Source organism: Lathyrus oleraceus, chromosome 6 (genome assembly GCF_024323335.1).
Source record: "Lathyrus oleraceus cultivar Zhongwan6 chromosome 6, CAAS_Psat_ZW6_1.0, whole genome shotgun sequence".
Lineage (NCBI taxonomy): Eukaryota > Viridiplantae > Streptophyta > Magnoliopsida > Fabales > Fabaceae > Lathyrus > Lathyrus oleraceus.
In genome coordinates, this window is record NC_066584.1 from 92,153,482 (window position 1) to 92,173,775 (window position 20,294).

The window sequence follows — 20,294 nt, forward strand, 5'->3', positions numbered from 1 at the left end:
GCAAGTTTGTAAAAACTATAATATATAATATATCATTCATAATGCAATTAGAGAGAAACTGATTCCTACACCAATCCTTCATTCTCAACTCTCTCTTCTCTCTTTCTCCATGAGTGTTCGATAAATGTGTGTAAAACTAATTCTTGTTCTCACACACCCACCATTTTGTATCATTGTTGCCAAACCTAGCCAATCAAAAATGGAAATCTAAACACATGCAAAACCTAGGTGTAACACCCTAAACCCTGCATATAATTATAACACTTAATTTAATAAAAAATACGACCACCTAGGGTGTCACACACATAAAAAACTAATCCTACTCCGTAATATGGGTTACATCAATTCACATAACACCTGTCATCACACGCTCACTCTCACTTAGGATATCATCACAACGGAATTATTATTAAATCAATTAAACACAATAATTGCAACCCATGACATTTAGTCTCATAAACTTCAACTTTCATAAAGCGACAACAAAAGTTGTAATATTCAACTCGCCATAGCTTTGAAATCTCATCAAACATAAATATAAACTTCAACAAACAAAAGGAGTGAAAGCAAATGTTCCCAACCCGATGTTACATGACCAAAGCAAGACCCTACTAAAGAAAACGACAGACTATTGTAAGCCACTCCAAGTGCTACCTTCCACTTACTTCATCAATGTTATTCCTGAGTATCTGTATGATTCCCATGCAAAGGCAACATTCAAACATAAGGGATGAGAAATAACAAACCAATATAAATAATGTAAATAATGCTAAGGTAGAGAACACACATAAAGTACACATTCATTAAACAACTATCAACAATATATTCTCACACTCAATTCATGACAACAACCACATAATCACATCTAATCATAAGCATCATGAAAAATCAACAACATATGAAATTATATATGCAAATGTATTCCACAACTGACTCATTATGCATATGGTACCATTCATGAACACTCAGGTTCATCTCGCTCTCGATCCCCACCATAAGACCAGAGCACACCAAATCGTTACCATCACCTTGGGTAACACTTCACCGATTCCTACATGAAATCGGCTACTCGCTCCCGATACTCACCATAGGACCAGAGCACACCAAAGTTCATTATAATCACCATAGGTAACACTTCACTAGTTCCTCACTAGAATTAGCTACTTGCTCCCGATCCATACCACTAGACCAGAGCACAACAAAACTGGCCCAAAGCCTGTAAACTATGATGCATGACTCTCATCAACATGCATTATCACAAAAAGGTTCACCAAAAGGATCCCTGTACACATCTCACCATTTATGTATCACATCATTCATCATGTCACAACATTAATAAACAACAACCAACAACATCAACTCAACAAATGTACATTCATAAGCATTTATTCATCTTACTTCACCAACATAACAACATATCATTATATAACCATAACGATTCGCTAATCGATCACACAAGTCAGAATAAACATTGACACATTAGGTACAAATTATAATTCAAATAGCTCACCAAGCTTCACCATATGATATCTCTTCATGTTATATTTCCAACACTTCAAATCATGCCTCAATCCGAGTCACGAAAGTCAAGTTACGACGAAAACAGTTGAAAACAAAAAAAATCAACATTTTTGGAAAACACAGTAACCAGCTACAGTCACAAAATTTTCGAAAAAAACTTACCAGTTCAGTTGTAACCGGTTACAGCAACGTAGTAACCGGTTACCACTGTACAAGAACGAAAAAAAACACAATTTTCACTGTTGGAGGCCTTCCATACCTTCGATTCAATTTTGTAAAAATCCCCGATCTCAGAATTCAACATACTATACTCATTCAATGATTAAAATAGAAATTTAAAAATATATAACATATTGACATCAACAAAATCATTCAATCTCATCAATTCATGTTTACCCCATACCTTTCAAACCCCCAAACATGGTGGAAAACATTTAACATCTCAAAATAGAAAATATTGCACATGTGGGCATACAAATTTCATCATCAAAACAACCAATAACATCAAAACGTCATAGGAATTGATGATAAATCACATCTCAATTTCCCTAAAGAGAGTAATGACCTCTCATCTCTACCCCATTATGCAAAACACCTAGATTGGTAGCCCTTTCTCCCCCCTTACCTTAAATCTTCAGCAATTGATGATGATTTGTGCAACCTCTATGAGTTCTTTCCTCAATTTCATAGCTTGCCCCTCTTCCCATCTTTTGCCTCTTTTCTACGTGTATGAAGTTTTTCTAAAAACTTACCCTTTTCGTTACTTTTAGAATATATACTTCCTCATCACTTTGTGTAATTATGAAATTTGCCCAACTCAATAATAACTTCTCTATTTTTAAACCTTATTTCCTCCAATTTTCACAAATAGCCCAATTCTATCATTTTATTATTTAATTAATTAACTAAAATAAAAATACTATTTATAAAACACTATTTATTCTAATATTGAATTAAAATTCCAATTAATTTCCAAACAATTATGCCAAACTCTTACTCTTTCTATACCTCTACTCAAGGATATTTACCTCCACAATCACACAACAAATAATTCGAAATACCAATTAATCAAATAAAATTCTAAATAATTCAATTAAATTAATTAATCGAATTCGGGGTGTTACACTAGGCACTTGAAAAATAGGTGAGAAATTGACTCTTCGCTCCCACACACCAAACCGTACCCTGATCGATCTTTCTAACGAGATTTTTCTTAGTTGCAATTCTATTGTGCAAAATTCTCCATACCAAAACCAAATTTTTTAAAATAATCATCTTTGTAATATCTCAGTCTCTAAAGTGCTCTAACTGTTGTCAATTGAGACAAACTAAGCTTCTATACACTGTCGCTACGCGAAAAATACAGAGTCGCCATCGGGTTTTATTTATTCCAAAGGAAAGGGAAAATATCGAGAAAACCCAAAAGAGTGGTCGTCGCAACCACGAACAGGTTCGGAAGTCGGTTATGCAAGGGGAAGGTATTAACATCCCTCACATCCATGGTACTCCATGGGAACCATCTAGGATGTTTGCGCTTACGTGTGTATCGTTTATCGAATATTTGCTTGCCAAAGGTTTACGGAGTGGAGGTAGATTTTAAATTAGTGTGCTCGTCAAGGATTGGATCCTCGTGCCTACGTATGCCCATTTGTTGAAGTGAGAAATCAGAGCTTTCGTAGTTCGTGGTTTTGAAATTTGTTTGTGTTTGTTTTGTTGATTTTATTACCTTGAAGAAGGGTTTTCGAATGGTGTCGCCCTAAGGCTCAAACAAAAGGTTGGAATGTGTAGAGTGGTTTTTATGCTTTTGAGAAAGTGTTATTGATTTGGGATTGCACTAAAGACTATGGATAAAGGTGAATACCTCAAACGGTCAAGGGTTTGACTATCGATTTTGAGTGGGTGGACGTTCCTAATGCCTAAGGAGTATCTAACCAAACAATAAAAGAAAGCGAGTAAATGCGTACACGATAAAGGGGAGGGGGTACATGTAAAGTACAAGGGAGTGCGAAAGTAAAAGGTCTCATTGTCAGGTATCCCAAGAGAAAGCCATGTGTGTGCAATTGTGTTCTAAATGGGAAAGAAAGTGAAAAATTACAATTGATATTACAAATTCTTCTTGATTCTTGCACGTTTCTTCCATGTTAGATCACATTTGTCCAAAGTCTCCTTTGCAAAAGGTCCTAATGAATCTCTAAGTCCATTGTCCAAAGTTCTCTTCATGATTGGGAAATTGTTATCCTTTTCATTTTTTAAAGTCTTAACCATTTTAGATTCATTTTAGAATGAAGTGAATATTATGGAATATGGATTCATAATGTGATAAAAGCAAAATAAAAAATAAAAGTGCATAAAGTAAATGACCAAAATTAAAGGTTAGGAGCGGAAATTAAAATGCGGAAAATTAAAGGAATTAGAAGCGGAATTGTAAAGAATTAGATGTTAGAAGGCGGAAATTAAATGTTAGAGTTAATTGTTAGAAGGTTAATCAAAGTTAATATAATGTTCAATATCAATATCAAAATCTACATCAAATTCTAATATCCACATAAACCACACTATTATCATAAGCTCAAAATCAATTAAAATTCTAAAGTTCAAAACAATTATCAAAAAACAAAATCAAATAAAATTCTAACCAATTAGCAAATTCCAACTCTAAGACAATTATCAAATTAACTCTAAAAAATTATTAAACCAATTCTAAGACACTTAATAATTAATTCTAAAACAATTAACAAAGATTAAATCCTAATTAACAAAATACTGTCTAAGCATCAAGACTAATATCATATTAATGTAGCTAAATCCAAATTAACAAAGTCAGGCCTCTTTAAGCAGAATCGATTGGGCTTTGCACCAGGAGGTCCAACAACCTCAGATCCAAGGCCTTGGGGTGCGGATAGTGAAACGCAATGCAGCATTGCTTTGGGCCATATCCAATCCATTATACTATATCTACTGAAAGCAGGTACAAAAATGAAAAATAAACAGAAAATCGCTTATTCAAACGCGCTTATTCACACAAGTGGACACACTCTAAGGTCTCGTATGGAGATTCTACCAGAACTTCACAAACGACTACGCGACGGTGACAAAACAAACCATCAGGTTATGGCTCCTACTTCTACAATCCAGTACATCATCATGGAAAATGAATCGAAGCATAAGCATATGGATTAAGAGCTACCTGTCGAAGACGACGACGGAGGTGGCGACGATGATGACGAAGGTCACGAGCGTAACTCCTATCCACTTCTGAACGCCTCTATGCCTCTTCTCGTAATGTTGAAACGGATTGGAAGCGTGTGAGCGGTAACGATCTTCAAGCTTTGAAGCTTCCGGCGGTGGCGGTGGCTTAGCTCTGCCGTGTAGAGCTTCGAGTGATGAAGCTCTCACAAAATTGGAAAATGAGCGTGTACTGAAGGTGGGAAGTGATTGCACAATGCTTTTCGAATGAGGGAAAAAATCTGAACCCCAATGATTGGTAATGATTGCCTCTTATATAGCTTGATCCAAGAGGGCAATTTGGAGAATTGGATCTGAAGTTAAATCTGATTCGTCCAGCTGGCATCTGAGTGAAGGTGAGTCTTACGTCATGAATTAAGTCACGTAGGATTTGACACAAATTTACTCTCTAATCCATTTGCTTCAATTTCTATGATCCACCTCTGGATATCCGTTATTGAACCAAACTGATTTGGATTGTTGCTTGGATAATCATTGGTTTGAATTTTTGCAGGGCATGATCATTCCCTCAGGGTTTGCACTATAATTCGCCCTTGAAGCATGACATGTTTGGTTACACTCGGTTCTGGTATGTATGCATTGGTATTATAACTGTTTCACCCTTATTATTTCCTTGCATTGGCTTGACCTTGCTTATTGATGGTGTTCAGTGTTGCTACAACATGGGTGCTCATGATGATGGTGATGGAGCCAAGTGCAGGTTTGTATTGGTATGTTTCATTTAGAGGGATCACTCTATGTGCTGCTGGCAGAATGGTTGTCATAGTGAGTCTCAGACCAAACTCATGAGCATTCTTTCGTTCAAATGGCCGTTGAAAGTGTAGTATCAAATCATATGACTACGATGCTTGGTTGTGGTGAATGCAAGATCATGTTAGCAATGCAGGACCATGGTTGGCAAAACCAAAAGACCAAGTCATGGCAAGGTACACATGAAGTTGAGAATGAGACAAGTTACTTGGAAATGAAGATACAAAGTCAAACACATCAAACATGACTCTTGGATGATGAATCAAGGGAAAAGAGCTAGATTAGGCCTTAGATGGTTAAAAAATGGATGAGTTGACTTTGGTCAAAGTTGACCAAAAAGTCAACTGTTGACCAAAGTCAACAATTAGTTAAAGTTTATTTTTTTTTTGTATTTTCCTCATGGAATGGACATTATGATGAATTGTAAATGATTGTGAATGAATGTGAAATTTTGACTTGATCTCGACACTTGGAATTAATCCTTGAATATGAATGGATACTTCTAATGATCATGAATCAAGACTTGACTTTGAATTGGATTAATTAAAACATGACATGGAATGCCTTCCATGATAGGGCCATTGAACTCTTCACAGATGAATCACATAACCTCATGGAATCAAGACTTGAGTGAATGACAAGACTTGAGTGTGCATAGGCCATGACTTAAGGGTTTGAGTTGACTTTTGTCAAAGTTGACCAAAAAGTCAACTGTTGACCAAAAAGTCAATTGTTGGTCAAAAAGTCAACTGTTGGTTAACACACCTCTCTTTGCATTTTTTCATGTAATGGACCCTTTATGATCATGTAATGAATGACACTTCCCCATCTGAATGAACTTGGATTGGTATTTGAACTAAATGGCTCTTGAAATGAATTTGAAGTTATTTTTATATGAATAAATGGATCTTGAACATGTATTGGAATAGAGTGAAATGGATATTATGACATTGACTGAACTAATCATGATTGACACTCCAACGACAATCATGAAACAAAGGACTTAGAAATTATCAAGATGTGCCATGAACTACAACATACATAGACCAAACACTAGAATCAATGATCATGAGCATGGTGAAAAGAAACACAACAAAGAACTCCACATGAATGAACCAGGAACAAGAAGTTGTTGAATGCAATTTAACCAAGCAAGGAGACCAAGCATCCTAATGATGTGCCAGCTGAAATTAGGGTTAGGAGGCCACATCATAGGAGTTTGACCTGATTAGGGTTTATGGAGCCATGACCAAGTGAGGACCCCTAAATTAGGGTTTTGCTCCCTCAAGAAGCCACCATTGACACCAAATACAAGCATAATACCCAAGCATATCCTTGTTAGGGTTTGATTAGGGCCACCCTAAGTTTGCTGAGAAACCCTAGCTTCCACTAGGTATAAGCATAAAGCTCTGAATTTAGGTCACTGCTCTCTTGTGTTGAACCTTGCTTATGTAGATGAAATGCATGCTTATGATGATGTGCAAATGTCTAGGTTAGTGATCTATATGATCATGGTGAAGGGTAGGGTAAATTTTGGGGTATGACAGCTGCCCCGATTTAATCTTCTCGAACCTGAATGTACGGATAGCAATGGCATCCGGATAATCGTGGTGGGAGGGGATTAAATACTAGAATATAGGAAAATTTGCCCACGCGGAACAAATGGAAAGCTATGTGAAGATAGGTCACAAGGAGGGTCTTCTTCACCGGGATATATGGGATGAACAAGCTAGTCTTTACGCAGGGCAGCTGCTGGGAATCAGAATGTTATGTGGTAGTACATGGGTGGTTGGGTATGCATGACATATGCCATATGCTAATGCAGTATGATTGATTATTTTAGTCTTTCTCTAAGCTTTTTCTTTTTCCATTTTCTGTTTTCATCTTTCTTTTTCATTCTTTTCTTTTTTCCTTTTCTTTTTCTTTTCTTACCTCCCCTATCACGTTTTGACATGTGACAGGTGATCAAGGTATTCCCGCAGGATCCCGTGACGGTAGAAGAAACGGGAGTTTGCAAAGCCAACGGAGACGTGTTGCTAGGGATTTACGATTTTCTCGCACAAAAGGTAGCAACGACTCCTATGTACTAGAAAAAGTCTTCCGAGCAAAAGGATAAGAAGGAGGGTGAGGTCCACACAGACGAGTGATGGATACTAAACAAACGAGTATCAATAATGGTTTAACAACACGGATGATCGTTGAGGTTAACACAAATGGGTGACATAGATTAACACGGATGAGTGTCAGGGATCCACACAGACGGGTATGGAAAAAGTAGGTATCAACACGGACGAGTGCTAAGATCAATGCGGACGAGTATTGAAGAAAGAAGGCCAACACGGACGAGTGTCAAAAAATGGCGACTTCACTGGGGATCAACACAAACGAGTGTCGAAAGAAGGTAACAACACAGACGAGTGTTGGAGGTCAATATAGACGAGTATCGAAAATGACATGATCAACACGGACGAGTGTTGGAGACCAATACAGACGGGTCTTGAAAATGAGATGATCAACACGGACGAGTGTCGAAAGAAGGTAACAACACAGACGAGTGTTGAAGATCAATACTTATGGGTATTGAAAGAAGGTATCAACACGGACGAGTGTTGAAGATCAATACTGACGGGTATTGAAAGAAGGCATCAACACGGACGCGTGTTGAAGATCAATACCGACGGGTATTGAAAGAAGGTATCAACACAGACAAGTGTTGAAGATCAATACTGACGGATATTGAAATAAGGTATCAACACGGATGAGTGTTGAAGATCAATACCGACATGTATTGAAAGAAGGTATCAACACGGACGAGTGTTGAAGATCAATACTGACGGGTATTGAAAATGAAATGATCAACACGGACGAGTGTTACAAATCAATACGGACGAGTATTGAAATACATTAACAACATGGACGAGTGTTGAAGATCAATACAGACGAGTATTGAGAGAAAGAATCAACACGGACTGATGTTGAGGATCAATACCGGAGAGTATTGACAATCAAATGATTAACTCATAAGAGTGTTTAAGGTCGATACGAACGAGTACTAAAAGAAGGTAACAACACGGACGAGTGTTGGATATCGATGCAAACGAGTATCAACAGGTTAGCACGGACGAGTGCAGAAGATCACTATGGACGAGTAGCGAAACAAGTTAACAACACGGACGAGTGTTGCAAATCAATACGGACGAGTATTGGAATACGGTACCCACATAGACGAGTGTTGGAGATCAACACGGACGAGGGTTGAAGATCAATACGGACGAGGGTTGAAAGAGAAATGGGGATTTCCCAGGCAACTGGTTGAAGATTTCCAAGGTATTTGCAAAAGGCAACCTCAGGGGGAGTTTCGAAAAAACCTGCGGGGAATACCACTCGGGGATTTCAGGAGATTATTCGCAACTGTGGAGGAAGAATGTCTCCACGGAGGATTCTTTTATGCCTTTTTTACGCTTTCGATAAAGACTTTTATGCAATTATGCATGTTTATTTTGTGTGGCGTAATGCTCCATATTGATGGAATATGCTACGTCCTTTTCGGGGATGCAATGTTATGTAATGCATGATTGTTATATAATGTTGATGCATGGTCAGGCTTTTGGCTAGACGACATGGTAGGAAATGACACGGGGATCTGACTTCCCAACATTACGGTCTCCTGGGTCACGGATAGCACTGAGTAAGCCTCGGGCCTCTCGGAACACCTGAGTTGGATTTGAACCACCAGGCTAACTATCTCTCTCCATGAGGAGTCAACTGAACCGGGGCGAGCCTCGCGGGTCAAACATCCTATGTGGACCGGGCCATCCTATCTTGGACAGAGTGATTATCCTTCAGACACTTCTCTCAGAAGAGCAACTTCATGCTCGCTTTGAATGTATTATTGTTATTCCCCCACAATTTTCAAAGCATTGTTTATTAGCAAGTTTTATTCATCTTTGCAAACAAAAAGAAAGAAAACTATAAAAGACTCAGCGTATCTGAATGACAATACTTTTTATTGATGATGAACCCGTGAAACGGGTGATTTACAATAGGAAGCAATTCCTTAAAGAGGTAATTGCAAAAACTGGAAAAGACAGCTACAACGACTTAAGCCTCCATTGGGTTCTCATCTTGCTATATCCTTTATATCCTCAGATATCCTATTTCTTTGCTTCTGAACGCAGTGACTGGATCAATCCTCCCTTTCTGGAGTTCCCACGTTCATGATGACGGGGTACGAAGATCTTTCCCGAACTGCCGCCACTTGCCTTTATATAATCCCTAACTTTTGCCTAGACCGCCCTTTCGGGTTTTCGGCCTACCAAGATGCCCCTTTGTTTCCTAAGTCGCCCCTAAGGACCAACTTAGCGGGTTCATTTTATTTTTTCGATTTATCCCTAATTTTTTCCTGGACCGTTTCTTTTTATGGTCCACCGGGATACCCTTTTTTGCCTAAATTATCCTTAAGGATCAACTTAGCGGGTTTATCAGGTGAAGTATTTCTTTACAGCGTCAGCATTTACGGGGGATGGGAGATCGTCACCATCCATGGTTGATAGGATTAAAGCTCCTCCAGAGAAAACCTTCCTTACCATATAAGGACCTTCGTAGTTAGGTGTCCACTTTCCGTGCGGATCGGGATGAATAGGCAGAATCTTTCTTATCACCAAGTCTCCAACCTCAAGGTTTCGGGGGCAAACCTTTCTGTCAAAAGCTCTCTTCAACCGCCTCTGATATAACTCTCCGTGGCATATGGACGCCAGACGTTTCTCATCGATGAGGTTAAGTTGATCCAACCTCGCTTGCACCCATTCGGCTTCGTCCAGCTTGACATCCGTTAATATTCTCAAGGAAGGAATCTCTACCTCGATAGATAGCACTGCATCCATTCCATACACTAGCGAGAACGGTGTTGCCCCAGTGGAAGTACGTACTGATGTACGGTATCCGTGTAAAGCAAACGGAAGCATTTCATGCCAGTCTTTATATGTTTGCACCATCTTTTGAACGATCTTTTTGATGTTCTTATTGGCTGCCTCAACTGCCCCATTCATCTTTGGGCGATACGGTGATGAATTGTGATGCTCGATCTTGAAATCCTTACATAATTCTTTCATCATCTTGTTGTTGAGGTTAGACCCGTTGTCTGTGATGATCTTATTAGGGATTCCATACCGACATATGATCTCCTTCTTCAAGAAGCGAGCCACCACTTGCTTCGTGATATTTGCATACGAGACTGCCTCCACCCATTTGGTGAAATAGTCGATGGCCACAAGGATGAAGCGATGCCCGTTCGAGGCGGTTGGCTCAATACGCCCAATTACGTCGATGCCCCACATGGCGAACGGCCATGGCGATGTCAGGACATCGAGCGGAACCGGTGGCACATGGATCTTGTCTGCATAAATCTGGCATTTATGGCATGTCTGGACGTGTCGATGACAATTGATCTCCATCTCATCCAGTAATAACCTGCCCTCAAGATCTTTTTTACCATCGTGTGCCCACTGGCGTGCGTACCGAAGGATCCTTCGTGTATTTCCATTATGATCTGGTCTGCTTCGTGTCTATCCACACATCTGAGCAGGACCGAGTCGTAATTTGTCTTGTACAACACTTCTCCGCTTAAGAAGAACTTAGTTGAGAGCTTCCGAAGGTACTTCTTGTCTGTAATGGATGCATCTTCTGGATACTCTTGCTTCTCTAGATACTTTTTGATGCCGTGGAACCAGGGGTGACCGTCTGACTCCTCTTCAGTCGCTAAACAGTATGATGGCTCGTCCAAGTAATCAAGTTGGAAAGAAGGTGCTTCGTTCTTCCATTTGACCTTAAACATGGAAGCCAGGGTGGCCAGAGCATCAGCCAATTGATTTTCCGCTCGGGGAATATGATGGAATGTTACTTCATCTAAATACGGTATCAGCTTCAAGACATGTTCTTTGTAAGGGATCAACTTGGGATCACGAACTTCCCAATCTCCTCTGATTTGGCTGATTACCAACGCGGAATCTCCATAGACTTCTAAGATCTTGATCTTTAAGTCAATAGCTGCTTCCAACCCGAAGATACATGCTTCGTATTCTGCCATATTGTTGGTGCAGTCAAAACATAGTCTCGCAGTGAAAGGGAGATGAAACCCAGTTGGGGAGGTGATGATTGCCCCTATTCCATTTCCTTGAGCATTAGAGGCTCCATCGAACACGACCGTCCATCGTGGTCCTGGTTCTGGTCCCCTTTCTGGTTCTAGAACACCCCAATCTCTGACAAACATGATGTCCTCGTCTGGAAAGTCAAAGCGCATGGGCTGGTAGTCATCCACTGGTTGGTGAGCCAGGTAGTCAGACAACACGCAACCTTTGATGGCTTTTTGTGTGACGTATTGGATGTCATACTCTGTTAACGCCATCTGCCATCGAGCAACTCTTCCTGTGAGAGCAGGCTTGTCGAATATATACTTGATAGGATCCATTTTGGATATCAAGAGAGTTGTATGTGTCATCATATATTGCCTTAAGAGTTTGGCGGCCCAAGCTAATGCACAACACGTCTTCTCGAGTAATGAGTACCTGCTTTCACAGTCTGTGAGCTTTTTACTCAGGTAGTAAATCGCATGCTCTTTTCTACCCGTCTCATCATGTTATCTGAGAACACACCCCATAGATCCATCAAGAACTGTGAGGTACATAATAAGGGGTCTGCCTGGAACAGGTGGCATCAAGATCGGTGGTTCTTGTAAGTATTATTTTATCTTCTCGAATGCATTCTGGCATTTGTCATTCCACTCGATTGCTTGATCCTTACAGAGTAATTTGAATATCGGTTCGCAGGTGGCCGTGAGGTGAGATATGAATCTAGCTATGTAGTTCAATCGCCCCAAGAATCCACGAACCTCTTTCTCGTTTTTCGGTGCTGGCATGTTCGATATCGCCTTAACTTTGTCGGGATCGACTTCAATGCCTCGTTGGCTCACGATAAAACCTAGCAACTTGCCAGACCTTACCCCAAATATGCACTTATTTGGATTTAACCTCAGCCGAAACTTCCCTAACCGTGCGAACAGTTTCTCAAGATGAACCAAATGCTCCTCCTCAGTTTGGGATTTTGCGATCATATCGTCAACATATACTTCGATCTCTTTATGAATCATATCATGAAAGAGAGTGACCATTGCACGTTGATATGTCGCACCTGTATTCTTTAAGCCGAATGGCATCACTTTGTAACAAAAAATGCCCTAAGGGGTGATGAACGTGGTCTTCTCCATGTCCTCTGGTGCCACTTTTATTTGATTGTATCCAGAGAACCCATCCATGAAGGAAAATACCGAGAATTGGGCCGTATTGTCTACCAACACATCGATGTGAGGTAACGGGAAATCGTCTTTAGGGCTTGCCCTATTCAAGTCTCGGTAATCAACGCACATGCATACTTTACCATCTTTCTTTGGCACCGGTACGATGTTAGCCACCCACTGAGGATAATTTGCCACTGCCAGGAAACCTGCATCCAATTGCTTCTGGACCTCTTCTTTGATCTTGATGGCCATGTCAGGACGAGTCCTTCTCAATTTCTGCTTCACCGGGGAGCATTCTTCTTTGAGAGGTAGTCGATGCACCATAATATTCGTATCTAGTCCCGGCATATCTTGATAAGACCAGGCGAATACATCCATATACTCTCGCAAGAGTTCGATCAACTTTCCTTTCACCTCGTCATTGAGGGCTGCACCTACCTTAACTTCTTTCTATTCCTCTTCTGACCCGAGGTTCACAACCTCTACTGTCTCTTGATGCGGTTGGATGACTCTTGATTCCTGCTGTAAAAGCCTGGACAACTCTTTGGGGAGTTCACAATCTTCCTCACCGCCTTCATCAGTTTGGTAAATAGGATTATCGAAGTCATATTGGGCTATAACAGTCTGATTATCAATGGAACTCGACGCGGATCTGCATGATTTATGTTTTATTTTAGGATGGTAGGACGGAAAAGACGAAAAACGAAAAACGCTGCCATATATTATTTTTTTTGGCTAATAAAACAAGACAAATAAAAAATATGAACGACAGAGAGCACAAATTGAATGCAAAGACGCCTATTTTATTCATTGATAAACTTTGTTTGAAAATATGGGGGGCCCTACAATTTTACTCTATGCCTTGGACAGGGCGCAGAGCTTTCAAAGCAAAACAAGGAAAATTACTCTTCAATGAAGGTGACTTCTGGCATATCCACGACAGTCCAATTGTTGAGTGTTTGTCCATCATCCCTCTGATACACGAGGCATGCTTCTTCTGGCAGGCTGCTCTCTGCTTCTGTTACACAAACGGAGTCATCTCCGAGGTGCCCCGTGCTAGTGAAAGTGTCTGGTATTGTGGGAATCGACCCTTTGTTCACATCAGCGATGTTTGGCTTCTGAGTCATTTGGTGAGCACGAAATCCCAACCCATATCAGTCTTTGTTTACAGGTAGATCAAGTACTCTGCCCCAACCTGCGAGGTGTCCAGCCTGGATTATGGTCTTAGCATTCTTCCATGAAGTCATAGGGAGTTATGCGCCCGGAGCTACTTTCACTGGTGGTGTCATCTCCACATTCACTACTTCGAAGGCTTGGAAAGGAGTCTCATGAATCTCTCCTCCCACTTTGACATAACTGAACGATGCTAGATGGCTCACCACTATATCTTCTTCTCCCTCCACCACTACCAATTTGCTTCTAATCATGAACTTCAACCTTTGGTGTAGGGTCGAGGTTACGGCGCCAGCCGAATGGATCCATGGACGTCCCAGGAGACAACTGTAGGCAGGGTAAATGTCCATCACGTAAAAGGTGATAAAGAAGATGTGAGGCCCTATCTTCATGGGGAGATCCACCTCTCCTATTACCGTCCTCCTTGACCCATCAAATGCTCTCACAATGAGTGAGCTAGGCTTCATCACCAATCCCTCGATGGTTAGCTTGGAAAGCGAGTTCTTGGGTAGGACATTTAACGAAGATCCAGTATCCACCAATACTCTGGAGAGGACTGTGTCCATATATTTGATGGAAATATGGAGCGCCTTGTTGTGATTTCTACCTTCAGGTGGCAACTCATCATCATTGAACCCCAGACAGCTACTTGCAGATATGTTGGCCACTACAACTACTTTCTGATCAAAGGCCTTCTTCATCCTTCTCTGATATAGTTGTCCATGGCACACAGCTGCTAATCGCTTTTCCTCAATTAAATTTAACTCATCAAACCTGGCTTGAACCCACTCAGCCTCGTCAAGTTTTACATCCATCATCACCCTCAAAGAAGGGATTTCAACTTCTACTGGCAAGACTGCCTCCATGCCATACACAAGTGAAAATGGAGTTGCCCCGGTTGACGTACGCACTGAGGTATGATACCAATGCAAAGCGAAAGGCAACATCTCATGCCAATCCTTGTAAGTCACAACCATCTTTTGCACAATCTTCTTAATGTTCTTGTTTGCCGCCTCTACAGCACCATTCATCTTTGGTCTGTAAGGAGAAGAATTGTGGTGTTCGATCTTAAAGTCTTTGCAAAGCTCTTTCGTCATCTTGTTATTGAGATTCGAACCATTATTAGTGATGATTCTCTCAAGAATACCATAACGACAGATAATTTCCTTCTTAATGAATCGAGCAACCACTTGTCTGGTAACATTGGCATAGGAAGCTGCTTCCACCCACTTGGTAAAGTAACCAATCGCGACTAGGATGAAGCGATGTCCATTAGAAGCAGTAGGTTCAATCTTTCCAATCATATCGATGCCCCACATCACGAATGGCCAAGGAGAATTCATAATATTCAGAGGGTTTGGTGGTACATGCACTTTATCTGCATAGATCTGACATTTGTGGCACTTCTGAGCGTATTTGAAACAATCAGATTCCATGGTTATTCAGTAATAACCGGCTCTTAACAACTTCTTGGCCATTGCATGACCACCAACATGGGTACCGAAAGATCCCTCGTGTACTTCCTGCATTAACATGTCTGCTTCGTGTCTAACCACGCATCTGAGCAGAACCATGTCAAAGTTCCTCTTGTACAACAAATCATCCTTGTTCAAGTAAAAGCTTCCAGCTAGTCTTCTCAGTGTCTTCTTGTCATTCTTTGACGCTCCGTCAGGATACTCTTGGCTTTTGAGAAAATTCTTAATATCATAAAACCACAGCTTCTCATCAATTCACAGCAACGTGTGGCACATGATTCTGCCAATGAACTTTAATCATGGAGGACAATGTGGCTAAGGCATCAGCCATTTGATTTTCATCTCGGGGTACATGATACAACTTTACTGTCTTGAAGAAAGTCAGGATCCTTCTGGTGTAATCTCTATAAGGAATCAAATGCGGCTGATGAGTATTCCAGTCTCCATTGACTTGGTTAATCACTAGAGCAGAATCTCCATAAATGTCCATACTTTTGATCCTTAGATCGATGGCTTCCTCAATCCCCATGATACAGGCCTCGTACTCAGCTTCGTTGTTGGTTACTTCAAAAGTCAATCTGGCGGAAAAAGGTATGTGTGCACCTTTAGGATTAATGAGTACTGTCCCAACACCATTTCCATTCACATTTACCACCCCATCAAACATCAGTGTCCACTTGTCATTGGGATCCGGTCCTTCCTCGACACGAGGCTCTTCACAATCTTTCATCTTTAAGTACATGATATCTTCATCGGGGAATTCAAACATCATCGGCTGATAGTCATCAATTGGTTGCTCGATAAGGTAATCAGACAAAATACTACCCTTGATGGCCTTTTGCGACGTGTACTGGATATCATACTCTGTCAAAATCATCTGCCAATGAGCAACTCGTCCGGTAAGAGCCGGCTTTTCAAAGATATACTTTACTGGGTCCATCTTAGAGATCAACAAGGTAGTATGGTTCAACATATACTGCCTTAGTCGGCGAGCAGCCCATGCCAAAGCGCAACAAGTTTTCTCGAGCAGCGAATATCTTATTTCACAGTCGGTAAACTTTTTGCTAAGGTAGTATATTGCATGCTCTTTTCGACCAGACTCGTCATGCTGTCCCAATACACACCCCATCGAATTCTCTACTACTGAAAGGTACATTATCAGAGGCCTCCCAGGAACTGGAGGTATAAGAATTGGAGGTTTCAACAAATATTCTTTTATCTTATCAAAAGCTTTTTGGCAATCATTGTTCCACCTGATTGCTTGATCTTTTCTTAGCAATTTAAATATCAGTTCGCACATAGCTGTTAGGTGAGATATGAACCGCGCAATGTAGTTCAGCCTCCCTAAAAACCCACGAACCTGCTTCTCCGTTCTTGGTTCAGGCATTTCTTGAATAGCTTTTACTTTCGCTGGATCAACCTCAATCCCTTTCTCACTGACAATGAAACCTAACAGCTTTCCAGATCTCACTCTAAATGTACACTTGTTTGGATTCAGCCTCAGTTTGAACTTTCTCAATCTCTCAAACAACTTTTGCAAGTTTACCAAGTGCTCCTCTTCTGTCTGAGACATCGCAATCATATCATCCACGTACACTTCAATTTCTTTGTGCATCATGTCATGAAAGAGAGTCGTCATAGCTCTTTGGTAGACAGCACCGCGTTCTTCAACCCAAATGGCATTACCTTATAACAGAATGTGCCCCAAGGTGTAATGAATGTCGTCTTCTCCATGTCTTCTGGCGCCATCTTGATCTGATTATAGCCAGAAAATCCATCCATGAAAGAGAAAACCGAGGATTGAGCAGTGTTATCGACCAATACATCAATGTGAGGTAATGGGAAGTCATGTTTCGGTCTGGCTCTGTTTAAATCTCGGTAATCGACACACATCCTGACTTTACCATCCTTCTTCGGCACGGGTACGATGTTGGCCACCTAAGGGGGATAATTGGTAACTGCCAGAAAACCTGCATCCAACTGTTTCTGAACCTCCTCTTTGATCTTGACAGCCATATCAGGACTAGTTCTACGAAGCTTCTGCTTTGCCGAAGGACAACCTTCTCTGAGAGGTAGCCTGTGCACCACAATATTTGTATCCAAACCAGGCATGTCTTGATACGACCATGCGAACACATCCACATATTCTTGCAGCATTTCAATCAGCCCTCTCTTGACCTTTTCCTCTAAAGCAGCCCCAATCTTGATCTCTTTCTTTGCGTCCTCAGTACCAAGGTTAATGATTGCCAACTCTTCCTGATGAGGTTGAATGACCCTTTCCTCCTGTTTCAACAGTCTGGCCAATTCTTTGGGGAGTTCACAATCTTTTTCACTCTCCTCTTCGGCTTGGTAAATGGGATTATCGAAGTCATACTGAGCCATAACAGAACTGTTTTTAATGGAATCTGCAAGATCAATTCTGCATGAATGATGTTTCATGCTTTATTTTAGAAAAGAGTCCAAGGAAGTCACAAAAAAACATTGCCATTTTTATTGTTTTGAAAATGAGAGTAATAAAAAACAGAAAGACAGTGAGCACAAATTTGATTGCAAAAACGTCCTTTATTGATGATAATCATTGAAAATTCAAAACATGATGTGGCCCTACAATGAACCACTACGCCTTGGGCAGAGCATAGGGCTTTCATGCAAAATGAAAAATAGAAGAAAATTACTCTGTCTGAAGAGTAATTTGGACTATTTCTTCAGCAGTCCAATTGTTGCTCTTCTCCCCTGGAGCACACGGGCGCACCCAATTATCCATATCACAATCACTGTCACCATCTTCATTGTGTGTTGCAAAGACATCCCCGTGATTCATCAATCCAGCACTAGTGAAAGTACACGGCCCTTTCTAATTCTGGACACCCTGCTCTGATGATTGAAAAGGCTGATAACCAATGATATGCATATGCGGGTTAACTTTTTTTTTATGCATTATTTTTTTGAAAATGAACATGCTATGATGCAAAATGATGAAACAATGGCTGGTTGGTTGTGTATCACAAGGCGCAGGATCAGAACTTCAGCATGAATTCGGAACCGGGAACCATAGGACACAGTCGTCAACTTAGAACCCATACTTCAGAACCAACGGTCACCAACAAGAACCAAACAAAAGTCACCAACAGGACACGGTCACCAACAAAACAAGTCACCATCAGTACCTGTAAATGATTCATTCCCGCCCCACTCACGGGTGTAATCTAGGCCAGGGTAAGGTCAAGAGAAACGCAGGATAAACAATCCTTTCAAGAATATCATCATATGCACACCAGGTGTATGCAACGATAATACCCCATCAGTAAAGCGCACATAGGATGCAATGCAAGCAGATAAATATGCAAAGCAATAAGTAAATAACACACAATAGACAATAAACAAACAAACGCTAGGAAATGCCCACTAGGGAAAATTTAGTCCCCAGCAGAGTCGCCAGCTGTCGCTCCCCGGATTTCCCGAATCCAAGTACAAACGCGAAAAGGAGGTGGCGAGGAAAAAAGAGTAGAGTCGTCAGCTATGTACTTTTATCCAAAGAGGAGGGAAAGGTAGTACTGCATAACCAAGAGGGAACGGATAAAACAAAGTCTCGAACCAAAGAAAACTGAGTAAGGGGGTCGGTTACGTGAAGGGAAGGTTATCGCACCCCTTCACGTCTGTGGTACTCCACAGGATCCACGCTTGCTATTCATGTCTAAAGTGTGTGTATAAAAAGTCCTATATGCGATGCGAAAGAGAGAAAATTAAAGTAGGGAAAAGAAAGAGTTATTGCTCGCACAGGCCCTATTTTTGTTTGTTTTGTGTTTTTTAGGTGAACGACGTTACTATGCAATCTACCGGATGCTCGACCTTTGGAGACTTACTCGCCTGTAGTAGAAGGAGTTAACGTGTTCTTAGGAGAAGAAAAATCAATGAGTTTGTTTGTGTTTTAGGAATGCTCATGCAAAAAGGAAGTCCTAGACGAAGGAACCGTGCTACCTTAATTGACATGCAAACGAGAGACTATACGAAGCCTAGAAATCCTATGGGGAGACGATCACACCACACAAAAAACATATAGCATAAGGTAAATGCACCAACAATGAGGCTCAAACATACATGGGTAGGGCTTTAGTCAAGAGGGGTCATATCAACCTCGACAAATAAGCCATGGAAAGGTAATCAAATGGGCTCTTAACCACTGACATTGAACGTCAGGGTGAGCAGATCAAAAGGGTAATGAGAATGAGACCTCATAGCTCTTAACCCTGGACAGGGTGAGCTCATGACAAAAAATGGGGATTCAGGAAGGTGGAACCCTCTCCACTGACCGACCGGACAAAAGATCTTGGGCTTTTGTTCTGAAGCATCGACACGTAGTGTGAGCATAAAGAATGACACACTGAATAACAGGGGATTGACTACTAATCCCTTTTATCCGTCAATTGCCTCTTCATGGAGGTCTTTAGCACTGGTGCCTCTTCTTGGAGGTTTTTAGGCACAAAAGTAAACACACAAAAACATTGCCTCCTATCGAGGTCTTCCAGCTAAGAAAGCGGTAAAATGCTGAAAAGATGTAAAAGGGATCAAAAGATCTACCACACGGATAAAGACCCGACGTAACAGCAATTAATGGAACAAGAAACCCGGAGGCCTCTCAAGCTAGCACCATCAAAGAAAGCAAGTCAGCAAAGTAATCAGAATAAATCTCCAAATGGTATCCCACAAATAAGGTGGAATACCAAGCAAGCTATCTCTTCAGGAGTCATGTGAGCCCTCACAAAAACTCAACAAACAAGTTAGAATAACAAGATGGGATGCAATCAAGAGTTGCACCAAACAAAAGAAACATAGCAACA